Consider the following 24,055-nt stretch of genomic DNA (forward strand, 5'->3'; position numbering starts at 1 on the left):
CAGCCAGTTACCAGGGGCAGGGATGGAGTCAGTGGTGACGGAGTGGAGTTTGGCTGCCAGCCTGGATTGATATTTAGCATTTTCTATTTAAATGTGATCTATACCCCTTTTCAAACAGGAACAGACTTGGCAGCAGAACTAATTTGTGAACCAACTGTCGGCTTTATTGAGACAAAGTGTGGAGTTTATCTGTTATGAAGTAAACTACAGTGACAAACTCAGACAGCTATTTCCAGGTCCACTGTACCAGGTGTGGCTTCCTCTACATTGGGGAAACCAAGCGGAGGCTTGGAGACCGCTTTGCAGAACACCTCCGTTCAGTTCGCAACAAACAACTGCACCTCCCAGTTGCAAACCATTTCCACTCCCCCTCCCATTCTTTAGATGACATGTCCATCATGGGCCTCCTGCAGTGCCACAATGATGCCACCCGAAGGTTGCAGGAACAGCAACTCATATTCCGCCTGGGAACCCTGCAGCCTAATGGTATCAATGTGGACTTCACCAGCTTCAAAATCTGCCGTTCCCCCACCGCATCCCAAAACCAGCCCAGTTCGTCCCCTCCCCCCACTGCACCACACAACCAGCCCAGCTCTTCCCCCCCACCCACTGCATCCCAAAACCAGTCCAACCTGTCTCTGCCTCCCTAACCGGTTCTTCCTCTCACCCATCCCTTCCTCCCACCCCAAGCTGCACCCCCATCTACCTACTAACCTCATCCCACCTCCTTGACCTGTCCGTCTTCCCTGGACTGACCTATCCCCTCCCTACCTCCCCACCTATACTCCCTCCACCTATCTTCTTTACTCTCCATCTTCGGTCCGCCTCCCCCTCTCTCCCTATTTATTCCAGTTCCCTCTACCCATCCCCCTCTCTGATGAAGGGTCTAGGCCCGAAACGTCAGCTTTTGTGCTCCTGAGATGCTGCTTGGCCTGCTGTGTTCATCCAGCCTCACATTTTATTATCTCTATTTACAGTTGAATGTGGATTATACTGCTTATGCCAATAACTAGGCAGTAGAGCAGTGATACAACTTATTGGAGTTTTTGCAGCCTCGGCCTTCAAACTTTTTCTTCTGTCATGGACTTTTATCTTCTGATTCTCGTTGCTTTCCATTACACAGACCTTTCTTGAGAATCTCGTTTCTGCTTGTTCTTTTTTGATTAACCTCCCTCTCTGCCCAATCACGGTTCATATGAACAACACTCACCTCACTTAACCACGTGGTGTTCTTCATATTCATAATTATTCTCTTTACATCTTACCTGAGGACTGCTATACCTGTATTTATCACCCTTATTTCACTGCTATTTCTCTATTCGCTGCCAGAGCGGTATCAAGAGCTATCTTTAGCTTTGAGCTGCAGGAAGCCTTTTCAATCGCGACTTATTAAAAATAAACAAAAGAACTGGGATGTTATAAATCAGGAACAAAAACAAAGTTGCTGGAAAAGCTCAGCAGGTCTGGCAGCATCTGTGAAGGTAAAAAGACAGAGTTAACGTTTCGGGTGCAGTGCCCCTCCCTCAGAGCGACTTATTAAAACCCCAGGATCGCTAATGTAACAATCTTTCTCATCCAGTTCTCAGTCTCATTTGTCTCAAAATGCAACATTGTGATGACCATCATTAGCTTCTCACAATGACAACATGAAGCACTGCGCATGCTCCAGATCACAATGGCATCTGGGTGATTGATGTCAGCGATGGGCCAATAGGGCTGCCGTGCATGACTGGCGGATGTCGCTGCCATTCTAACCAATCAGAATGAGGAGGGGGGGGCGGGATCGGTGAAAACCACATGATCATTCACGAGAGCAGCGCAGAGTTGCTCAGATAATTTGAACCACAGATGCTGGAGAATCCGAGATAACATGGTGTAGAGCTGGATGAACACAGCAGGTCAAGCAGCATCAGAGGAGCAGGAAAGCTGACGTTTTGGGCCTAGATCCTTCGCTGAGTCCAAGATTTGTGCAATTGAGGTAAGAGCAGGACACAGTAAAGAAAGCAAATCGGCAGAAAGCGGGAGGGAAGTGATATTCGTATGGGTTTGGAAGTTGTACAAAGACTTAGTGCACGTTGGAAAACACACACATTTAAAACTCCCAGACTCATGTTTGCAGAAAACAAATCAATGCCTCAGATGGCGATAGGCCTGTGTGACCGTCACCATCTTTATTGGGGGCAATGATCCGCGGGGCGTATGTGCGGCAGCTTTGAAACTTTAAAAGGGCCGAGGTGAAGCTGGGCGCATGCGCGGCCGCCTCTGGCTGAAAGTGAGAGAACAAGGTGTGGGGCTGGAGGAACACAGCAGGACAGGCAGCATCAGAGGGGCAGGAAAGCTGGCATTTTCGGGCCTAGACCCTTCAGAAATGGGGAAGGGGCAGGGGATACTGAAATAAACAGGGAGACAGGTGGAGAGGAGACAGACAAGTTAAAGAGGTGGGGATGGAGCAGGTAAAGGTGAATGTAGGTGGGGATAGGTCAGTCTCGGGAGGAGGGGATAGGTGAGAGGAAGAACATGTTAGGGAGGCGGGGATGAGCAGTTGTTTATTGCGAACTGAGCGTAGATATTCTGTAAAGTGATCCCTAAGCCTCTGCTTGGTTTCCCTGATGTAGAGGAGGCCACAACGGGTACAGCAGATGCAGTACAGCACATTAGCACCTGCATTCCCCACACAGATGGCCTAAAAGCCCTATACTATTTCCTGTCCTGCAGGTCTGACTAGTTCCCCTCCACTGACCCCCTTATGCGCTTAGGTGAACTCATCCTCACCCTCAACAATTTCTCTATCAACTCCTCCCACCTCCTACAGACAAAGAGGGTGGCCATGGGTATCCGCATGGGCCCAAGCTATGCCTGCCTCTTTGTCGGAACAATCCCTCTTCCGTACATACACTGGCCCTGAACCCCACCTCTTCTTCCGGTACATGGATGACTGTATTGGCGCTGCCTCGTACTCCCATGAGGAGCTCGAACAGTTCATCCACTTCACCAACACCTACCACCCCAACATTAAGCTCACCTGGGCATCTCTTAACACCTTTCTCACCTTCCTGGACCTCTGTTTCCATCTTGGGCAACCGTCTGGAAACCAATATCCATTTCATGCCCACCGACTCTCTCAGCTACCTAGAATACACCTCCTCCCACCCACCGCCCTAAAAAAATGCCATCTACTATTCCCAATTCATTCACTTCTGCCGAATCTGCTCCCAGGATTCCACTCCCGTACATCTGATGTCCTTCCTTTTCAAGGACCGCAACGCTGCCCCCCTCCCCCCCGCAGTGATCGAGAATGCCCTTGACCGTGTCTCCCGCATTTTTCCACAACTCCTCCCTCGCGCACCGTCCCTGCAATAACAACCGAAAAAGAATCTCCCTCATCCTCACGTACCACCCCACCAATCACCGGATCCAACGCATCATCCTCTGACATTTCCGCAATCAGGAATCCGACCCCAACACCAAAGACATTTTCCCCTCCCCACCCTTGCCTGTTTTCCGGAGGGACCACTCTATCCGTGACTCCTGTGGCTCCACACTCCCCTCCAGCCCCACCACACCTGGCACTCTTCCCTGCAACCGCAGAAAGTGCTACACTTGCCCCCACACCACCTCCCTCACCCCCATCCCAGGCCCTAAGAAAACTTTCTACATCAAGCAGATGTTCACCTGCACATCTGCTAATGTGGTATACTGCATCCCCTGTACCCGTTGTGGCCTCCTCTACATTGGGGAAACCAAGCGGAGGCTTGGGGACTGCTTTGCAGAACACCTACACTCGGTTCACAATAAACAACTGCACCTCCCAGTCGTGAACCATTTCAACTCCCCGTCCCATTCCTCAGACGAAATGCCCATCCTGGGCCACCTGCAGTGCCACAACGATGCCACCCAAGGGTTGCAGAAACAGCAACTCGTATTCTGCCTGGCAACCCTGCAGCCCAATGGTGTCAATGTGGATTTCACAAGCTTCAAAATCTTCCCTCCCCCAACTGCATCCCAAAACTTGCCCAGGTTGTCCCTGCCTCTCTAACCTGTTCTTCCTTTCTCCTATCCCCTCCTCCCACCTCAAGCTGCACCCCCATTTACTGCCTACTAACCTCATCCCACCCCCCTGACCTGTCTGTCCTCCCTAAACTGACCTATCACCTCACTACCTCCCCACCTATACTCACCTTTACCTGCTCCATGCTGGCATCTTTGACTTGTCCGTCTCCTCTCCACATATCTTCTCTCTCCATCTTCGATCTGTCTCCCTATTTAGTTCACAACCCAATTATCTCAGGATTTTGAACGTTGAAGAAGAAAGCAGCACTCACACTTTGGACAAATGCAAATGGTTTGTGTGTAAAAGAGTCTGAAGATTCATCTGAAATGTTCTAACACCATCGCAGTGACACTTGGGAGACACTGTGGAAATGGGCAGATTGCAAGAAGGAATTTCTTCATCCATCCCAGCTGGAAACTGACCACCAGAGTCACACTGGAGAGAAACCATTCACCCGCTCTGATTGTGGTATGGGATTCACTCAGTCATCTAACCTGTTTAAACACCAGGGAGTTCACACTGGAGAGAAACCATTCACTTGCTTGGAATGTGGGAAAGCATTCACTCAGACAACTCACCTACTGATACACCAGCAAATTCGCACTGGAGAGAGACCATTGGCCTGTTCTGTGTGTGGGAAAGTTTTTCTGACTCGAATTCCCCTCTGACACACCAGCGATTTCACTCTGGGGAGAGACCATTCGTGAGCTCTGAGTGTGGGAAAGCATTCACTCAGTCATCCAAACTGTCACAAAGAACCACAGTTAAAGGATTTTGCTATCACGCTCACGATCAAATGAACCATAGTTTTTGGCTGTTTGTACTGATGTTACTAATCTCTGCTCAATTAAAGGTGCTGATGTTGTGAATAAAATGTTAATAACAGTTGTATATTTGTCAGGTGGAGCTTGGAAATAGTCACGTCACGACACATTCACACTGACTAAAGACTATCCACCAGCACAGTGTGTGAAAAGGGATTTCCTGGTTCATCAGGACTGGTTAACTAGCAGCAAATTTGAGTAACTTTTTTTAAATTCTGCTGTTAGCTGTTTCCAAACCAGGTATTTTTGGGCTTGTTTCTGGAGATCGTAGAATCCCTCCAGAGTGGAAGCAGATGACTTGGCCCATCAAGTCCACACTGAACCTATGAAAAGTGTCTTACCCAGACCCTGTCTGCGCTGGTTTCCTCCCACAGTCCATAAATGTGCAAATTAGGTCGATTGACGATGCTAAATTACCCTTAGTGTCTTGTGTGCAAAATGCAAGGACAGTGTGAGACTGGATGGGATGCTCTTTGGAGGATTTGTATGGACTCAATGGACTGAATGGCCATCTTCCACACTGTAGGAATCCTATGATGATCTTGATGGCCCTTTATTTATTAGTTATGTCTGCACACCTTTTACAATTACGGATCCTATTGCTCTCCACAGACACGTTTCGACTTTTAATAGGTATTTGTTGATTTGTAAACAATCGTAATGTTTCCTTTTGATTTTTGCCCACAAAATGAAAGTTTTAAGTCTAAACAAAAGATTGGGAGGAGTCCAGTACTATATCCCCGATTGCATTTTCCCAATCGGCTATGAAACCTGGTGTCCATTGTGACTCTGTTCGCGGGGGGCGGGGAATGCAGTCTCTTCAGATCTTTACCTGATGTCCATGGCAGTGATGGATTTCATGATGAATACGTATGCGCTAGATATCATACAATGTCTTGGTTTATTTTCTATTTAGTCTGCTGTACTTTACTCCATAGAGACCGAGATAATGGTCTGGGGACCTAGGTTTGAATCCCACCATTCCAGATGGTGGAATTTGAGTTTGAAAAAAAAATCTGGAAATAAGAATCTAATGATGACCGTGAATCCATTGTCATTGTTGGAAAAACCTATGTCCATTAGGGAAGGAAACTGCCATTCTTATCCAGTAATATCAAGATCCCATGAATGATTTTTTTAAAAAAAATTTTTTAAAAATCTCCCACAAATACATTTATCTCTGTCTTAATTTATTTGACAACCGACAGTTCAAACTGGTTGATGGCTACTTTCACTTTTGATCAAGTTGTGGCCATTTCATGGTTGAAACAAAAAAAAGAGCATGAATAACCACAGTTGCTCTCGTAGGAACAATGCATGCTCTGCCATGTTTGAAAAAAAAGCCTCATCTCACTTATGAGCCAGATATCAAAGCTGACCAGATCCTGATGCTGTGGACCGTGAAAGTGAAATTCTTCACCGTCTTATCCACTTGTGTTGCTATTTCAGGGAGCTATGAAACTCCCAATCTCCTGAAAACCTTTGAGAATTTCATCAAACTGACCCCCAATGGCAAGAATGGAGAGGGTCAGCTTGGATTGATGATCATAATTCAGGCTCAACCAATCTCCTGGAGCATTTTGAGAATGTAATTAGTAGTGAGTGTGGCCACCTCTCTGTACTATAGTGATACAGATCCTCTGATCGTGCTTGCCCCACATGGCTGATATTGAGTAATTTCTTGGACATGCTGTGTCAGGATCTCCTGACTTAATCCTGTCTCCCTTGCCCTGACTGAGAACTTTCCCTGAGACTTTGTGACGCGACTATTTGGTCGAAACATATGTTTGTTGCCACAGCTGCTGACAAATCCTTGACTGACTGCTGGTAATAACAGTGCTAAGCTGCCTGGCTTATGCCTGTGATAAACAACCAGGCAAGACAGGAGTACTGTGAAACATTAAGTTCTAGTTGAGACATCAAAGTGCAAAAATGCCAGAGAAAGGCAGAGATATTGTGGCAGAACATGTCTCAGGTGCTGAAAAGCTTGCAGAGTTCTTTCAGAAAGCATGTACTTTGCAGACAGGCAATTCTGCATCTTGATGTAGCATTTTTATCTAACTTCTGGCTCATTTTGCTACATTTGCAAATATCTCATGAGTTAGACATGAGTTGGGAAGCATGGACTGGGAGCAGTTGTTCCACGGTAAGGGAACTATAGACATGTGGAGACTGTTTAAGGAACAGTTGTTGGGAGTGATGAGTAAATATGTCCCTCTGAGACAGGCAAGAAGGGGTAAGATAAAGGAACCTTGGATGACGAGAGCGGTGGAGCTTCTTGTGAAAAGGAAGAAGGTAGCTTACATAAGGTGGAGGAAGCTAGGGTCAAGTTCAGCTAGAGAGGATTACATGCAGGCAAGGAAGGAGCTCAAAAATGGTCTGAGGAGAGCCAGGAGGGGGCACGAGAAAGGCTTGGCGGAAGGAATCCGGGAAAACACAAAGGCATTTTACACTTACGTGAGGAATAAGAGAATGATCAAAGAAAGAGTAGGGCCGATCAGGGATAGCATAGGGAACTATGATAACATAGGGAACATCCTTCAATTCCCTCGTCCAAGTCATTAATAAAAATTACAAACAGTAGAGGCCCAAGGACAGAGCCCTGTGGAACTCCACTCACCACTGACTTCCAGGCAGAATATTTTCCTTCTACTACCACTCGCTGTCTTCTGTTGGCCAGCCAATTCTGTATCCAAGCAGCTAAGTTCCCCTGTATCCCATTCCTCCTGACCTTCTGAATGAGCCTACCATGGGGAACCTTATCAAATGCCTTACTGAAGTCCATATACACCACATCCACAGCTCGACCCTCATCAACCTTTCTAGTCACATCCTCAAAAAACTCGATAAGGTTTGTAAGGCATGACCTACCCCTCACAAAGCCGTGTTGACTGTATTTGATCAAGCCATGCTCTTCCAGATGGTCATAAATCCTATCCCTCAGAATCCTTTCTAACACCTTGCAGACGACAGACGTGAGACTTACCGGTCTATAATTGCCGGGGATTTCCCTATTTCCTTTCTTGAAGAGAGGAATTACATTTGCCTCTCTCCAGTCCTCAGGTACGACTCCAGTGGAGAGCGAGGATGCAAAGATCTTCGCAAGTGGCGAAGCAATTGCATTTCTCGCTTCCCAAAGCAGCCGAGGACAAATCTGATCCGGGCCTGGCGACTTGTCAATCTTAATGTTTGACAAAATTTTCAGCACATCAGCTTCGTCTATCTCTATCCATTCCAGCATGCACACCTGCTCTTCAAAGGTTTCATTCACTACAAAGTTGGTTTCTTTCCTAAAGACAGAAGCAAAAAACTCATTTAGGGCTTCCCCTACCTCCTCAGACTCCACACACAAGTTCCCTATGCTATCCCTGATCGGCCCTACTCTTTCTTTGATCATTCTCTTATTCCTCACGTAAGTGTAAAATGCCTTTGTGTTTTCCCGGATTCCTTCTGCCAAGCCTTTCTCGTGCCCCCTCCTGGCTCTCCTCAGACCATTTTTGAGCTTCTTCCTTGCCTGCATGTAATCCTCTCTGGCTGAACTTGACCCTAGCTTCCTCCACCTTATGTAAGCTACCTTCTTCCTTTTCACTAGAAGCTCCACCGCTCTCGTCATCCAAGGTTCCTTTATCTTACCCCTTCTTGCCTGTCTCAGAGGGACATATTTACTCATCACTCCCAACAACTGTTCCTTAACCGTCTCCACATGTCTATAGTTCCCTTACCATGGAACAACTGCTCCCAGTCCATGCTTCCTAACTCATGTCTAATCGCATCATAGTTTCCTCTTCCCCAATTAAATATCCTCCCATTCTGCCTAATCCTCTCCTTCTCCATAGCTATGTAGAATGTGAGGCAGTTATGGTCACTATCACCAAAATGCTCTCCCACCACAAGATCCGACACCTGCCCCGGCTCGTTTCCGAGCACCAAGTCTAGAATGGCCTCTCCCCTCGTCGGCCTGTCAACGTACTGCGTTAGGAAACCCTCCTGAACACACCTTACAAAAACAGCTCCATTCAAATCTTCTGCTCGAAGGAGGTTCCAATCAATATTAGGAAAGTTAAAGTCACCCATTACAACAACCCTACTGCGTGCACACTTTTCCAAAATCTGTCGACCTATGCTTTCTTCAATCTCCCTGCTGCTATTGGGGGGCCTGTAGTAAACCCCTAACGAGGTGACTACTCCCTTGCTGTTCCTAATTTCCACCCATACTGACTCAGTAGGCAGATCTTCCTCGACAAAGGAAGCTTCTGTAGCTGTGATACCCTCTCTGATTAGTAGTGCTACACCCCCTCCTCTTTTCCCCCCTCCCTATTCTTTTTAAATGTTCTAAACCCTGGAAGATCCAGCAACCATTCCTGCCCATGAGAAACCCATGTCTCTGTTATGGCCACAACATCATAGCACCAGGTACCAGGGTCAGCAAGTTTGCAGATGACACAACGGTCGGAGGTGTCGTTGACAGTGTAGAGGGCTGTTGTAGGCTGCAGCGGGACATTGACAGGATGCAGAGATGGGCTGAGAGGTGGCAGATGGAGTTCAACCTGGATAAATGCGAGGTGATGCATTTTGGAAGGTCAAATTTGAAAGGATAGGATTCTTGGTAGTGTGGAGGAACAGAGGGATCTTGGTGTGCAGATACATAGATCCCTTAAAATGGCCACCCAAGTGGACAGGGTTGTTAAGAAAGCATATGGTGTTTTGGCTTTCATGAACAGGGGGATTGAGTTTAAGAGTCGTGAGATCTTGTTGCAGCTCTATAAAACTTTGGTTAGACCGCACTTGGAATACTGCGTCCAGTTCTGGGCGCCCTATTATAGGAAAGATGTGGATGCTTTGGAGAGGGTTCAGAGGAGGTTTACCAGGATTCTGCCTGGACTGGAGGGCTTATCTTATGAAGAGAGGTTGACTGAGCTCGGTCTCTTTTCATTGGAGAAAAGGAGGAGGAGAGGGGACCTAATTGAGGTATACAAGATAATGAGAGGCATAGATAGAGTTGATAGCCAGAGACTATTTCCCAGTGCAGAAATGGCTAGCATGAGGGGTCATAGTTTTAAGCTGGTTGGTGGAAAGTATAGAGGGGATGTCAGAGGCAGGTTCTTTACGCAGAGAGTTGTGAGAGCATGGAATGCGTTGCCAGCAGCAGTTGTGGAAGCAAGGTCATTGGGGTCATTTAAGAGACTGCTGGACATGCATATGGTCACAGAAATTTGAGGGTGCATACATGAGGATCAATGGTCGGCACAACATTGTGGGCTGAAGGGCCTGTTCTGTGCTGTACTGTTCTATGTTCTATGTTCTATGTTCTATCTCCTGGTCTGGCTAATGTGAGAATTGGCTTGGTCATTTGCAGTTGTATCCCATGTTCGTGAATTGGTAATCTGATTAAACTCACAGGCCTTGACTTGAGAAAAATAAAGCACATATTTGATTGGTTGCTGTTGCACTCAAATGAAAAACGTGCAGTGTATATGCCATATCTTTTCCTAGCTCACAGTGTTTCCAAAATCTCTAGTTCAATACATCCCAAGTCGTCACCATCAAAGTCAAAACTAGTGAATACTTCGATCGCTTCATCTTTTGTTTTTTTTTTCTGAAATGCTATTTGTAATGAGGTAGTATTGGCAGGCAATTTTCTTTTACTTCTGTTGCCATGTGTGAATATTCAGGGATGGTGTTGGTGGGAAGATGCGACATGCACCACAGATGAGGCACGAACATTAGAACAAGTGCTGAGCATGCAGAAAAGGAGAGATTAACGGTTACCTTGGAAAAAGCATATTTGGAGAAAGTTGGGTGAGAGTGCTGAGAGAAAGCACTTTGGCGGCATGGTGGCTCAGTATTTAGCACTGCGGCCTCACAGCACCAGGACACGTGTTTGATTCCAGCCTTTGGTGACTGCCTGTGTGGAGTTTGCACATTCTCTCTGTGTCTGTGTGGGTTTCCTCAGAGTGCTCTCACAGTCCAAAGATGTGCAGGCTAGGTAGATTAGCCATGTTAAATTGCCTGTTGTGTTAAGGGAGAGTTTGATTAGGTGGGGTGTAGGTCTGGCTGGGATACTCTGAGGTTTGATGTGGACTTGTTGGGCTAAGGGCTGTTATGGTTCCAGAGTGCTGATCTGCTGGAGATTACAAGGTCCAGAGCTGGATGAACACAGCAGGCCAAACAGCAAAGGAGCAGGAAGTCCGATGCCTCAGGCCTAGACACCCTTCTTCAGTTTTTGATAAGGCTGTTTTTAAAATTGGTTTAACGAGACTGCACCATTCCTAGGAACACTGCAATACCAGGATGATGCATGGAGAGGACAGAGCAAGCTGCTGTTCTTAAAAATCGGTTTAATATAGGGTCCTTAAGTAAAGAACATATCAGATATTAAAAGCTGATAAGAACATTTTTTTTAATTTGAAAAAATATACTTTATTCATAAGATGTATAAAAAAACACATTCATACACCTACCCAGTCATGCAAGCTGCTCTGGGTTACCCAGGGCATACGTACACCAACTAAAGGGAAAAAAAAAACAAAACATCGAAGAAAAAAATCAAAGCAAAGAAAATACACCGGCAGTCTTCACCCCGCACAGTCCCTGTTGGCCCCCTGACCAGTTGGGGAAGGCGCCAGCTGGACCCAGTTACCAGATAGGGCCCTTTTTTTCTATTCTGGATGAGGGGTTTCATACGGTGGTCTTTCCCCACCATGCCTTGGCGGCGGCTGCCCCAAGCTTTAGCGCGTCACTCAGCACATAGTCCTGGACCTTGGAGTGCGCCAGTCTGTAACATTCGGTCGGGGTCAGTTCTTTCAGCTGACAGACCAGCAAGTTGCGGGCAGGTCAAAGAGCGTCTTTCACCGCATTGATGGTCCTCCAGGCACAGTTGATGTTGGTCTCGGTGTGCATCCCGGGAAACAGCCCATAGAGCATGGAGTCCCGCGTCACGAATCTACTCGGGATGAACCTCGACAAAGACCACTGCATCCCCCTCCAGACCTCCTGTGCATAGGCACTGTCCAGAAGGAGGTGATAGACAGTCTCGTTCCCGCTCATGCAGCCGCCTCGAGGGCAGCGTGCAGTGGCACAGAGATTCGGGGCGTGCATGAAGGATCTCACTGGCAGAGCCCCTGTCACTACCAGCCAAGCAATGTCTTTGTGCTCGTTTGAAAGTTCTGGCGATGAGGCATTCTGCCAAATAACTTTGGCAGTCTGCGCAGGGATACAACAGGACGCGATCCACCCTCTCTTTTTCCCAAAGCGTCTCGAGGATACTACGTGCTGACCACTGCCAGATGGCCTTGTGGTCGAAGGTGTTTCCTTTCAAAAATTTCTCCACAAACGACAGATGGTACAGGACGGTCCAACTACTCGGAGCGTTCTGCGGTAATGAGGCCAGGCCCATCCTTCACAACACAGGGGACAGGCAGAACCTCAGTCAGTAGTGACACTTGGTGTTTGCGTACTGAGGATCTACGCACAGCTTGATGCAGCCGCACACAAAGGTAGCCGTCAGGGCGAGGCTGGAGTTCGGTACATACTTTCTCCCCATTTTACAGGTCTTTGTACATGGTGTCCCTGTGGACCCGGTCCATCCTCCACCCCCAAATGAAGTGGAAGATGGCCCGGGTGACCACAGCGGCGCAGGTCCAGGAAATACGCCAGGGCTGCGCCACATACAACAGTACCGAAAGCCCCTCGCACCTGACAACCAGGTTCTTACCCGTGATGGAGAGGGACCAGAACGTCCACGTGCCCAGCTTCTGCTTCAGTTTGGTGATATGCTCCTCCCAATTCTGAGTGCATGTCCCAGCTCCAACAAACCAAACACCCAGCACCTTCAGGTAGTCTGTGCTGACGGTGAAGGGGATGAAGGAGCGGTTGTCCCAGTTCCCGAAGAATATGTCCTCGTTCTTACCCCTATTGGCTTGGGCCGCAGATGTCTGCTCACCGACGTCTACGCACACTCACCGACTGACGATCGGTGCAGAAGACGGCGACATGTTCCATGTACAGGAGGTCTTGACCTGAAGGCCTCCGCTGCCTGGGATAGTCACGCCCTTCAGGCTCACGTCCTTCCTGATGGATGCGGCAAAGGGCTCCACACAGCACACGAACAAGGCAGGAGAGAGCGGGCACCCCTGCTTGACTCCAGATCTGACGGGAGAACTGTCCGATTCCCACCCATTGATCGAGACTGTGCTAACGATGTTGGTGTAGAGCAGCCAGATCCAATTGCTGATGCCCTCCCCGAACCCCAATTTGGAGAGACCCTGTTGAAGGCCTTCTCCTGGTCCAGGCTGACGAGGCAGGTGTCCACCCGCCTGTCCTGCACGTAGGCGATCATACTGATGAACGCGAAACTCTCAGCGATCTTCCTGCCCGGCACAGCACAGTTTTTGTCAGGGTGATTCAGCAACTCCCAGACAGTCCTGACCCGGTTGGCTATGACCTTAGCCAGGATTTTGTAGTCCATGTTCAATAGTGAAATGGGACGCCAATGCGTAATTTCTTCCCTCTCTCCCTTCCTCTTGTAAATGACGGTGATGATGCCCTTCCTCATGGACTTGCACATTTCCCCTCTCTGAAGCGCACGATCGTACACCTCCAGCAGGTTCTGGCCGACCAGGTCCCACAGAGCGGAATACAGCTCGACCGGTAAGCCGTCGCTCCCAGGAGTCTTATTCCTCTCAAAGGACATGAGGGCTGTAGTCAGCTCGTCCAGGGATATCTGCCGGTCCAGCCACTCCCTCGTGCCGCCGCCTAAGACCTCCGTGATAGACGACAGGAGCAACTCGGAGGTCATGCTGGCCGCGGGCTTCGCATCATACAGTCTGGCATAGAAGGATCTGCTAATCCTCAAAATGTCAGGCTGAGACGACGTCACCGAGATGTCGTTCTCCTTCAGCCGGCTGAGCACAGAGCTCTTTGTGCACCTCCTGAAAGAAGAAACCCGAGCACATCTTGTCCTGCTCCACTGTGTGGACCCTGGACCGGAAGATTATCCTGGAGGCCTCCGTGGCAAAGGGGGAGGCTTGCTGGCCCCTCACCTTGCGGACGTCCTCCGTGACATCGACCCCCATTGACTGCAGAAGGAGCAGGTTCTGCGTCCTTTTCTGGAGTTGCGACAGCTTTCCCCGCCTTTCTCTCACCTTCCGAACACCCTTGAGCAAAAGTACCTCTTGATGTTCTCCTCCACCTTCTCCCACCAGTCACCCGGAGACTCAAAGAGGGGTTTCACGGTTCTCCAACCTGCATACTCCCTCTTAAGCTCCTCGACATACTCTGTGGTCAACAGAGTCGTGTTGATGTTCCACGTCCCCTTGCCAGTCTGCTGGTTGTCCTGTAAGTGACAGTCGGCCAGCAGGAGGCAGTGGTCAGAGAAGAACACCGGCTCGACGCCAGTGGACCTGACCGAGAACAAACAGGAAGTCTATCCTTGAGCAGATAGACCCATCTGGCTGCGACCAGGTGTATCACCGCTGCGCTCCGTCTGCAGGGGTGCTGAAGACGTCGAGCAACTTGGTGTCCTTCACCGTGTCCAGCAGGAATCTGGACGTGGCGTCCAATTTACTCTCCCCACCCACTGTCCCCACACTGGATCTTCCATCTGCATCGATGATGCAGTTGAAGTCTCCACCTAGAATGACTGGTCTAGGCATAGCCAGCAGGGTTGGAAGCCGCTGCAGGATGGCCAACCGCTCGCTGTGTACCACTGGGGCCCTCCAGCGTGCCTTCCTCCTTGGCTTCCGGACCGTTGTCCACTCCCCTGGGTCACCTGTAGCCTCCTCCATTGACTCTGGGTTGTCAGGGGGTGGGTGGGGGCAGTGGGGGAGAAAGCGGAGCGTGCAGGGGCGCTTTGCTGGCCTCGGTTCCATCCTGCGGGGCTGGTCCCTCCTGCACAGTAGGACAAAGGTCCTTGCATGGGCCTGGTGCCTGCCTCTCCTACAGGGGAGGGTGGGTGGGGGGGCTTGCCCCGCATTGCCGCTGCTAGTGACCTGGGCGTAGGTGGTCCCCCGCCACAGTCACGGCCTGCAGATGTAGCTCACTTTCCTACAAAGGTTGCAGACTTTTTCTTTTGTCAATCCTTTGCAAGGGGTCCATCCTCCTTGCAGTTCCATCAGATGGTGACTTTGCAGTCGGCCACCATGTGACCTGACCTACCACAGGCATGGCAGACTTTGGGTTGCCTTGCGTAGGTCAGGTAGTCCTTGCTCCCACCAATCGTGAAGCTGCCTGGTGGGTGTATGATGTTCCCGACCACGCCCGTCCTCAGCATCACCCTGGCCTGCCTCTTACTTGTCCAGATCCCAAAGGGGTCCAGGATGTTGGTTAGGTCCCCTTCCAAGGAAGGTCAGGACATCAGCTGCTGGCACATGCGGGTTGTACATGTGTACAGTCACCATACGGCTCCTCGGCACAGGCATCACAAACAGTGGGACAGCGGTCAATGCAGAGAGGGGGCCCCTCACATCCTTTCTCCTTGAAAACCTCCAGGAAGCGCTCACAAAGCTTGGTGTTCCTGATGGTTACATTGTAAAAACCTCCTCCAGGGAAATCCTGCAGGCAGTAAATGTCAGCAGCAGCAAACCCACAACAGTCCAAAATGACCCTCTTCACACAGAAGGCGCGGTCCACAGGTGCACCTTCATCCACCTTCTTCACAGAAACACAGATGGTGTTCCGGACCTCCTGACCCAGGGCACAAGCACTTGCCACAGCCATCCTTGCAGGTTTGCTGCTCCCCTGAACCAGCATTAGGCCTTAACCAGCATTAAGATCCACCAGTTGCAAGGGTGCACAATCAACCTGACATCTTCCTTCCACCTCCAATACTCGCTCTATCCTCTTCTCAGTCCACAATGATAAGAACAGGTATAAACACACCTTTTTTTTTAATTTGAAAGAAAATATACATTATTCATAAGATCTACAAAAAAAACATATTTGTACACCTACCCAGTCATGCAGGTTACCCAGGGGGTAGATACACCAACTAAAGGGAAAAAAAACAAACAAAGAAGAAAAAAAAACAAACAAAGAAGAAAAAAAGACAAAGAAAACACCCCAGCACAGTCCCCCTTGGCCCCCTGACCAGTTGGGGAAAGCACCAGCTGGATCCAGTTAACAAAGATAAACACACCCTCAATTTTAACCAAAGAAGGCCAAAAAGTAAAGACATTGTAATACTGGACTACCTTAGGTCCCAGTTACCTTCCATATTTTCCATCAGCCTGACTGAGTGCAAAGACTTGTAAGTCACTGCTGACAGTTTTTACTGTTGTTCCCGGACTCCTGGGTTTCCTAACCGGGGAAAACCGATAGTCGGTTTACACCAGTACTTTTTCAAGACCTTTTCTATAAAAATCTCTTTGCAATGAATGTAGATCATTGGAAATGTACCAATCAGATGAGGTGGGGCATGTCACTAACAAGCCTCATCAACCAGCTCCATGACTAGCGGATGGTCAGTGAGATTGCAGCAACAATCGGTACAGAACCGCACACTCAGAGAATGACCCAGCACAGAGGAAGGTGTTTCAGCGTGTCACTGTCTGCATCAGCTGTCTGTACAGGTAATTTCACCAGTCCCACCCATCATCGTCTTACCGATGCCCTGTAAATCTCTCATTGTTCAACTCTCTCCTGAGGGTCACGAATGATTCTGCCTCCAGTGCCCTCTCAGGCAGTGCGCAGCCAGCAGGAACCACTCGCTGATAACAGTGGGTCTATCTCCCTCGATATATATGACTTTTTGTTGCAAAAAAGGCAAATCACCACGGCCTCCCTCCAAACCCATCCCACTCCATGATCTGGGCTCATCCTTCCCCCCACTGCATCCCAAAACCAGCCCAGCCTGTCTCTGCCTCCCTAACCTGTTCTTCCTCTCACCCATCCCTTCCTCCTATCCCAAGCCGCACCTCCATTTCCTACCTACTAACCTTATCCCACTTCCTTGATCTGTCTGTCTTCCTGACCTATCCCCTCCCTACCTCCCCACCTAAACTCTCCTCTCCACCTATCTTCTTTTCTCTCCATCTTCGGTCCGCCTCCCCCTCTCTCCCTATTTATTCCAGATCCCTCAACCCATCCCCCTCTCTGATGAAGGGTCTAGGCCCGAAACGTCAGCTTTTTGTGCTCCTGAGATGCTGCTCGGCCTGTTGTGTTCATCCAGCTTCAGACTTTATTAGCTTGGATTCTCCAGCATCTGCAGTTCCCATTATCTCTGATTGCTGCAACTTGTCTATTCGAACCAGATATCCTAAATTATTTTAGTCCCATTTACCAGCATTGGGCCCGTATCCCTCTGTCCCTTTCCTGTTCATTTCCCAATCCTGATGCTGTTTAAGAGCTGTGACTGTACCACCTTCTCCATACATGCAGCATTCTCTACATGTAAAACTGTCCCTCAGGTCCCTTTTAAATCTTTCACCTCTCAACTTAAACCCATGCTCTCAGGTTTGGATTCCTTTCCCTGCAGGAAAGGTATTGCCAATTCACCCCATCCAAGCCCCTCGTGATTTTATAAACCTCTGTAAGGTCACGCCTCAGCCTATGACGTTCCAGGGAATCAGCCCCAGCCTATTCAGCCTCCTCTCCCTGTAGCTCAAACCATTCGATCCAAGCACCATCCTTGTAAATCTTTTTTTTTCTGAAACCTTTCAGTTTAACAACTTTCCTGTAGCAGGGATATTATAACTGAGTGCAGTATTCTAAAAGTGGCAATGTTCTGTACATCTGCATCATAATGCCCAAACTCCGATACTCAATACAATAAAAGCAAGTATGCCAAATGCCTTCTTCGCCACCCTGTCTAACTGTGAGTCCACTTTCAACGAACAATGCATCTGCACCCCAATGTCTCTGTTTGGTGACACTCCACAAAGTCTGACCATTAACTTATAAGTCCTGCCTGAGTTTGCCTTACCAAATTGCAACACCTCACATTTATCTAGACTTTATCTGCCACTCCTTGGCCCATTGGCCCATCTGATCAAGGTCCCGTTGTACTCTGAGATAACATTCTTCACTATCCACAACAACATGAATTTTGGGGCCATCTGCAAACTTACTAACCATCCCTCCTCTGCTTCCATCTAAATCATTTATATAAAGTTATGGATAAGCAGTGTCCCAGCACTGATTCTTGTGACACACCACAGGTCACAGGTCTCCAGTCTGATATATAACACTCTACCATCACTCTGTGCCTCCTGCCTTCAAGCCAGTCTTGGATCCAAACCACTAGCTTCCACTGGATTCCATGTGATCTAACCGGTCTACCATGAGGAACCTTTTCAAACACCTTTCCGAAGTGCATCCAAACAATGTTTACCCTCTCTGTCTTCACCAACCTTCTTTGTCACCTCTGCAAAATCCTCATGTTAGTGGGACTTGATTTACATCACACCAACACCAGAGTCAGATAACTGGGAACAGCATATGAAGCAAAATGTGTACATGAGATAACAAAGTGTGGAGCTGGATGAACACGGCAGGCCAAAAAGCCAGCAGCCCCAGAGGAGACAGCCACGCTGAGCCCTGCTGAGTTTTCACCATCACCCCTAGACCTCCCCCTGACTGAGGTCAAATGGTCAGTCCTCAGTAAGGGGCTCACCTTTATCCCCCTCCACACACACATCAATGAATACCACTCACGTTTGGACATCGAGCAGTTTTTCGGCTGCCTTCACCGCTCCACCTATCTTCTCCTCTCTCCCTCTTTGATCCGCCTCTCCCTATTTATTTCAGAACCCTCTCACCATTCCCCTTTTTCTGATGAAGGGACTAGGCCCGAAACATCAGCTCCTAAGCTGCTGCTAGGCCTGCTGTGTTCATCCAGCTCCACACTTTGTTATCTCGGATTCTCCAGCATCTGCAGTTCCTATTATCTCTGATACAAAATGTGTACGTTACTGGTTAAAAATACTGAAATAATTTCATTGTCTTCAACTTTAAAATCAAATGCTGGAGTCTGCAGCTCAAAAGATATCAGAAGCACTGGGGTGAGAGGAAACCCACAGTTCAGGAAATGCTCAGGAATCAGGGTGACATCATTGAGCAATTGCCCGTGTGTGATAACATCACCCACTTGAACACAGAGCATTCGGGTCTGCACAAACAGGTGATGTGCACAAAGGATGTGAGGGTCTGTGGAGTGATTGAAAGGAGATTGATCAGAATGATTCAGGAACTGACGGATATTAGTTGTAAGGTCAGGTTGGAGAAACTGAAGGTGTTCTGCACAAAGCAAACAAGACTGAGGTGATCTTTGACAAAGGTGTCTAGGTTTATGAGAGATTTAGATAAGGTAGATAAAGAGCAGCTGTTCCTCTTCACTTGTAGTAAAATTCTTAGAAACACAGATTTAAGATATTGGGCAATAGTAACTGGGAGATGTAAGGAAGGAACTTAACGTTACTTTTATTTGACTCAATACTGACATTCAAAGACCAATAATATCCAGGGCTGAATGATTAAAAAATCAAGTGACACGCTTAGATCTTGCTGTATCTAAGCAAGTTTCTGATCTGCAAATCCTTTTCTAACACTGAAGCTCTGAAATTCATTTCCTTCGTCTGCTCAAACACTGTTCTACAAAACAAAATCCTTGCTCCTTGTTGAAACATGCAGGTTTTTTGGAGGATTAATGGGTTGGTTGCAGAAAGGTTGGTTCCCTTCTGGACCATCTAGGGCCAGAATACCTCATATCAGAAAGGGGTTTCATATTTAAGCCAGAAATGAGGAAGAAATTATTCTCTCAGACAGTTGTGAATCAGTGGAATTCTTCAGAGCAGAGGTTTCTTGTGGCTGGGCCAATAAGTATATTTAAGGCTGAGATCAACAGATCTTTAAGCAATAAAGGTATCAAGGTTTATGGGGAAAGGCAACAAAGTGCAGATCAGACAGGATCTTATTGAATGGCAGAGCAGAGTTGATGGTCTAAATGGTCTCTTTCTGTTTGTAAACTCAATGGTCTTGAAATGAGGCTGCAAAACTCTCCGCAGTAAAATGTGCAAAATGAAAATTGCATGGAACCCTTCAGAAAGCTGAACCAAGGTGAGACATGGAAAGGGCAACACACAAATGATAGTCAATGTGGGTGATTGATCCGGAGTGATCTGTGTACCAGGGTAAACAGGAAAACTGGTCTTCAGCTCTCACATTGAGCTCGGCTCAAAGTTTTGGCAAAGATCTATAGCTCAGTTTGAGGGTGAGTTGTTGACTTGTTCGCCAAGCTGGCTTGTTCTTGTTCAGATGGTTCATCACCATGCTAGGTGACATCATCAGTAGAGCCTCCGTTGAAGCAGTGTTTTTCTCCTCTGCTTAGAATTTATACTGTTTGCTCTGTTATGGTGAGTAGTGTCATTTCTGGTTTTGATCTGTGTGGGTTTGTATAGGGGTCCAATTCTTTATGTTTGCTGATTGCATGACGGGTGGAGAACAATGCCTCTAGGAATTCCTATGCATGTCTATGTTTGGCTTGGGCTACTATGGCTACCTTGTCCCAGTTAAACTGATGGCCTTCATTGTCTGAGTGTCTCGATATTAAGGAGAGTTTGTCATTCCGTTTTGCTACTAGTTGAAGTTTTTGAATTCCAATGTCTAGTTTCATTCCTGTCTCTCCGATGTAACATTTACAGTCATAATTGCATGGTATTTTGTAAACCACATTGGTTCTGCATGTTGTGGGAATGGGGTCTTTAATTCTTGTACGTGTTTGTCATTGAGCAGCTGTGGGAGTGTCCACCACCATGACTCTGAGTGGTCTGAGGGGTCTTGTTGTCACTTCCAATATATTCTTGATGCATGACAGTGTGGCCAGTGTGTGAGGGCATACTGTGTCCTTCTATTGTTGTCTGTTTAACATCCGCAACCTCACCAAAATTCCCTCACACAAGGTACTGCTGCAGAAGACCAGATAATCCCAGTTCCCAGGCCTGGAATCAGAGTGTCAGTGGCCCAGCCACGAAGATACAATGGGAAATGTGGGATGGCAATGAGCGCACAGGGCTACTCTGTGGTTCCTGTCACACAATCGGTGAGCGTGCGGTCCTTCTATGATGGTACAGAGGTGCGTAAAATGCCGAGGCTGTGAGCTTGAACCACACCCAGAGATGCTTTTATTGACATGGAGCAGGGATTATTGGGTCATCTGATCTGTGATATTTCCCACAGCCCATGTTGGTCAAAACAGAATTTGTAAAAAGACTAGCTTCTTTTGTTGGTTCTTGAACTTTCCCAGGGAAATGTCTCAATTATCAACCATATTAGAGATTGCTCTCCCATCCCCTGAGAGACTCCCCCTGCCTGTTAAATTCACTTTTTGTATGTCTATCTCTGTCTTTGAAAACTTGATTTTAATTTCATATCCACGACCTTTTCATTGGAACCAGTTGAATTTTCATGTGTTTAACACCATTATGGAGAGGAAGTGAAACAACCTACCAGCTGTGGGGTGTGACAATGGAAGGCAGAAGGGTGAGAAAATGATGATAAAGAGAGTGGGGAACGATGATAGCCTTCAGATGAATTTGAATGTCATTGTTCACAACCCGGGGAAAGTTATCACCCACTGATAAATAACAATCAGAAAAATAACAATGACGGAAATTGCTGGTGAAACTCTTGAAGTCTGACGGCATCTGCGGAGAGAAAGCAGGGTTAATGTTCCCAGTTCAGTGACCCTTCTTTGGAATGAGGCATGTAACTGTTGGTTTTGCATTTACCAAAAGTTCGGTCAAATCATGAGTCTGCCCACCTGTGTGGGTTGCTGGTCTGCTTGGTCCCTTCGACGTTGTGTGTCTGTTAGTCAAACATTTATTTGTGTGTGTGTGTGTGTGTGTGTGTGTGTGTGTGTGTGTGTGTGTGTGGCGGAGAGGGAGCATGCTGGGCCCATTACCCAGAAGGTCACTGGATTGAAACCATTCTCTGCTGCTTACACCAACAAATTGATGTTTGTTAGCAGCTAAGTTAATTTTGCTCACATTGTCTCTGCACCAGCTTCTTGCTCTCAGTAACCACTTCAACCTACATTTAAAACACATTTATCCTGACATGGACGCACACTGTAAATGTTACAAACATGCACCAGCTGGTACTTTTTCCTTTCACTCAATCCCTTTCTCAACAGGAACCAACACCGGTGTGATGGTCCAAATGGCCTTCTCCTGTCTCTGTCACTCTGGGATGATCTGAACAGTGAAAGTTATCCTCTACAGTAAGGCAATACAGCGAAGAGATAGCAGTGCAGTGGTGATAATCCCTGGGGACTGAGACACAGCAGCTGCTGGAGTTTGAATTCAATGAATAAAATCTGGAAAGTAAACCTGAATTTCAGGAACAGAGGCCATGACTTTAATTTCCTGAAATCCCATTCATTCATGTCCCTTTGGAAGGGAAGTTCTTGCCTGGTCAGACATACAAGTGACTTGAGGCCCACAACAACATGGTTGATCCCTATCTGCTGTCTGACATCAGTTGAAGGTAAATTAGGGATGAACAACAAATGCTGTCCTGACCAGCAATACCCACATTCTATGGGAGAATAAGGAAGAACAAAAACACATTCACAACAAGAAAAAAATAGGCCTTCTCTCTGCATTGACTTGAATTCACCTGATCGCCCAATCTGGACAGAGACAAGGATACCCACAGCACAGAGAAACCAGGGAAATTGCAGAATGAAGGAAGGATTCAATTACCCACTGAGGTGGAAACTCATTTAGTCAGGTGTACTGGGGAGAGGTTGTTCACCAGTCCCATGTGTGGGAAGGGATCATTCAGAAAAATAAACTCCGGAGCCACCCACAAATTCACATATAGTGATACTCTGCTGTTATAGCTGCTGCGAATCCCCACCTCAGAAGGAACCATATCTTGACACCGGTTTCCAGTGGAATTCTGAGGGTTACTCACCCTGCAATGTTATCTCTGATTTCTCTCCACAGATGCTGCCAGTTCTACTGACCTTTTCCAGTAATTTCTGTTTTCTTATTTGTTTCTGATTTACAGCAATTGCAGTCCTTTCAGTTTTTAATCCAGTGGAGTTCCACTGCTTTCTGATGTATAACCATCATTAAATCCTAGTTGTAGAAGCCATAATTTAGAATAAATAATCATGTAGTTGACCATGACGAAGAAAACCGTGGACTGCAGGGAGTTATCAATCAAGTGGAAAGATAAAATGGTGAAAGGAATTGAATCCACAGGAGTGAGTGATAATGAATTTAGGGAGACTGAACTATGAAAGTGAGGAATAGTGAGTGGTGTAGAGGGACAAACAGACCTTGGAACGAACATTCACAAAAACCTGAATGTGGTTAGATAGGAAGATCAGGTGGTTGAGAGGGTTTGATATATTTTGGATGCACATTATTCAGCTGATAGTTCCAATTCAGCTTCTCATCAATATTAGCCCCCAGGATGATGATAATGGGGAATTCCATAAAGATACACCCAGTGAATGTCACTTGGCTGTGGTTAGATTCTCATTTCTCAGATTTGGTCATTATTTGTTGGTACTTGTTGGTGCAAATGTTCTTTGTCACATGGTAGGGTCACTTCAATGTTGTCCAGGCTCACTGCATTTAGATATCTACTGCTTTGGTATCCAAGGAGCCACAAACGGTGCTAAAGTATTGTGCAAGCATCAGCAAACATTCCCACTTCTGACCTTATGGCGCAGGGAAGGTCATTGATGAAACAGCTGAAGGCGGTTGGGACTAGAACCTGATCCTGAGGAACTCCTGCAGCTGAGACGATTGCCATCCTACAATCACAAGCCTCCCCTTCTGTATTCAGTATTATCAAACCAGGGTGAAGTAGAGTGAGGAGGGTAAGAGAATGTACATTGGAAACAGAGAAGGAAAAGGAGAACATTAAAACACAGAACAAGTAGAAAATAAACGTGTCCCAGCAGTGCAGCACAAGGTAACTGTCAAATACAACCATATCAGGTCAGAATTATTGTTGCTCAGACAGTTTAACTGCAGGTCCATAACAGTGAACCATCAACAGTTACTTAGGGCTCAGAAACTATCTGTATGGCTTAAGATAGTCACGTAAGTGTTACTCACCCAGCTGTGAGCTGACGGTCGGATAGAGAAGCTCTGAAGATAGTATGGAAGTGGAAGTCCTGTTGAAATTAGAGGACTCAGAACTTTGTCAGAAACTGAACAGCATCCTG

At 47.4% G+C, this 24,055-nt stretch overlaps 1 long non-coding RNA gene and 1 pseudogene across 1 annotated transcript; one reads left to right on the plus strand and one right to left on the minus strand.

Moving 5' to 3' along the window:
• Positions 1–1,802: 1,802 nt before the first annotated feature.
• LOC132207807 (uncharacterized) lies at positions 1,803–4,925 on the plus strand. The gene is made up of 2 exons (XR_009443853.1): positions 1,803–1,978; positions 4,077–4,925. It is a non-coding gene; the product is annotated as an uncharacterized LOC132207807 (long non-coding RNA).
• Positions 4,926–11,128: 6,203 nt separating this feature from the next.
• Positions 11,129–11,292, minus strand: LOC132207808 (U2 spliceosomal RNA; annotated as a pseudogene).
• Positions 11,293–24,055: the final 12,763 nt, after the last annotated feature.

The sequence above is a fragment of the Stegostoma tigrinum genome, unplaced genomic scaffold (assembly GCF_030684315.1).
Source record: "Stegostoma tigrinum isolate sSteTig4 unplaced genomic scaffold, sSteTig4.hap1 scaffold_162, whole genome shotgun sequence".
Lineage (NCBI taxonomy): Eukaryota > Metazoa > Chordata > Chondrichthyes > Orectolobiformes > Stegostomatidae > Stegostoma > Stegostoma tigrinum.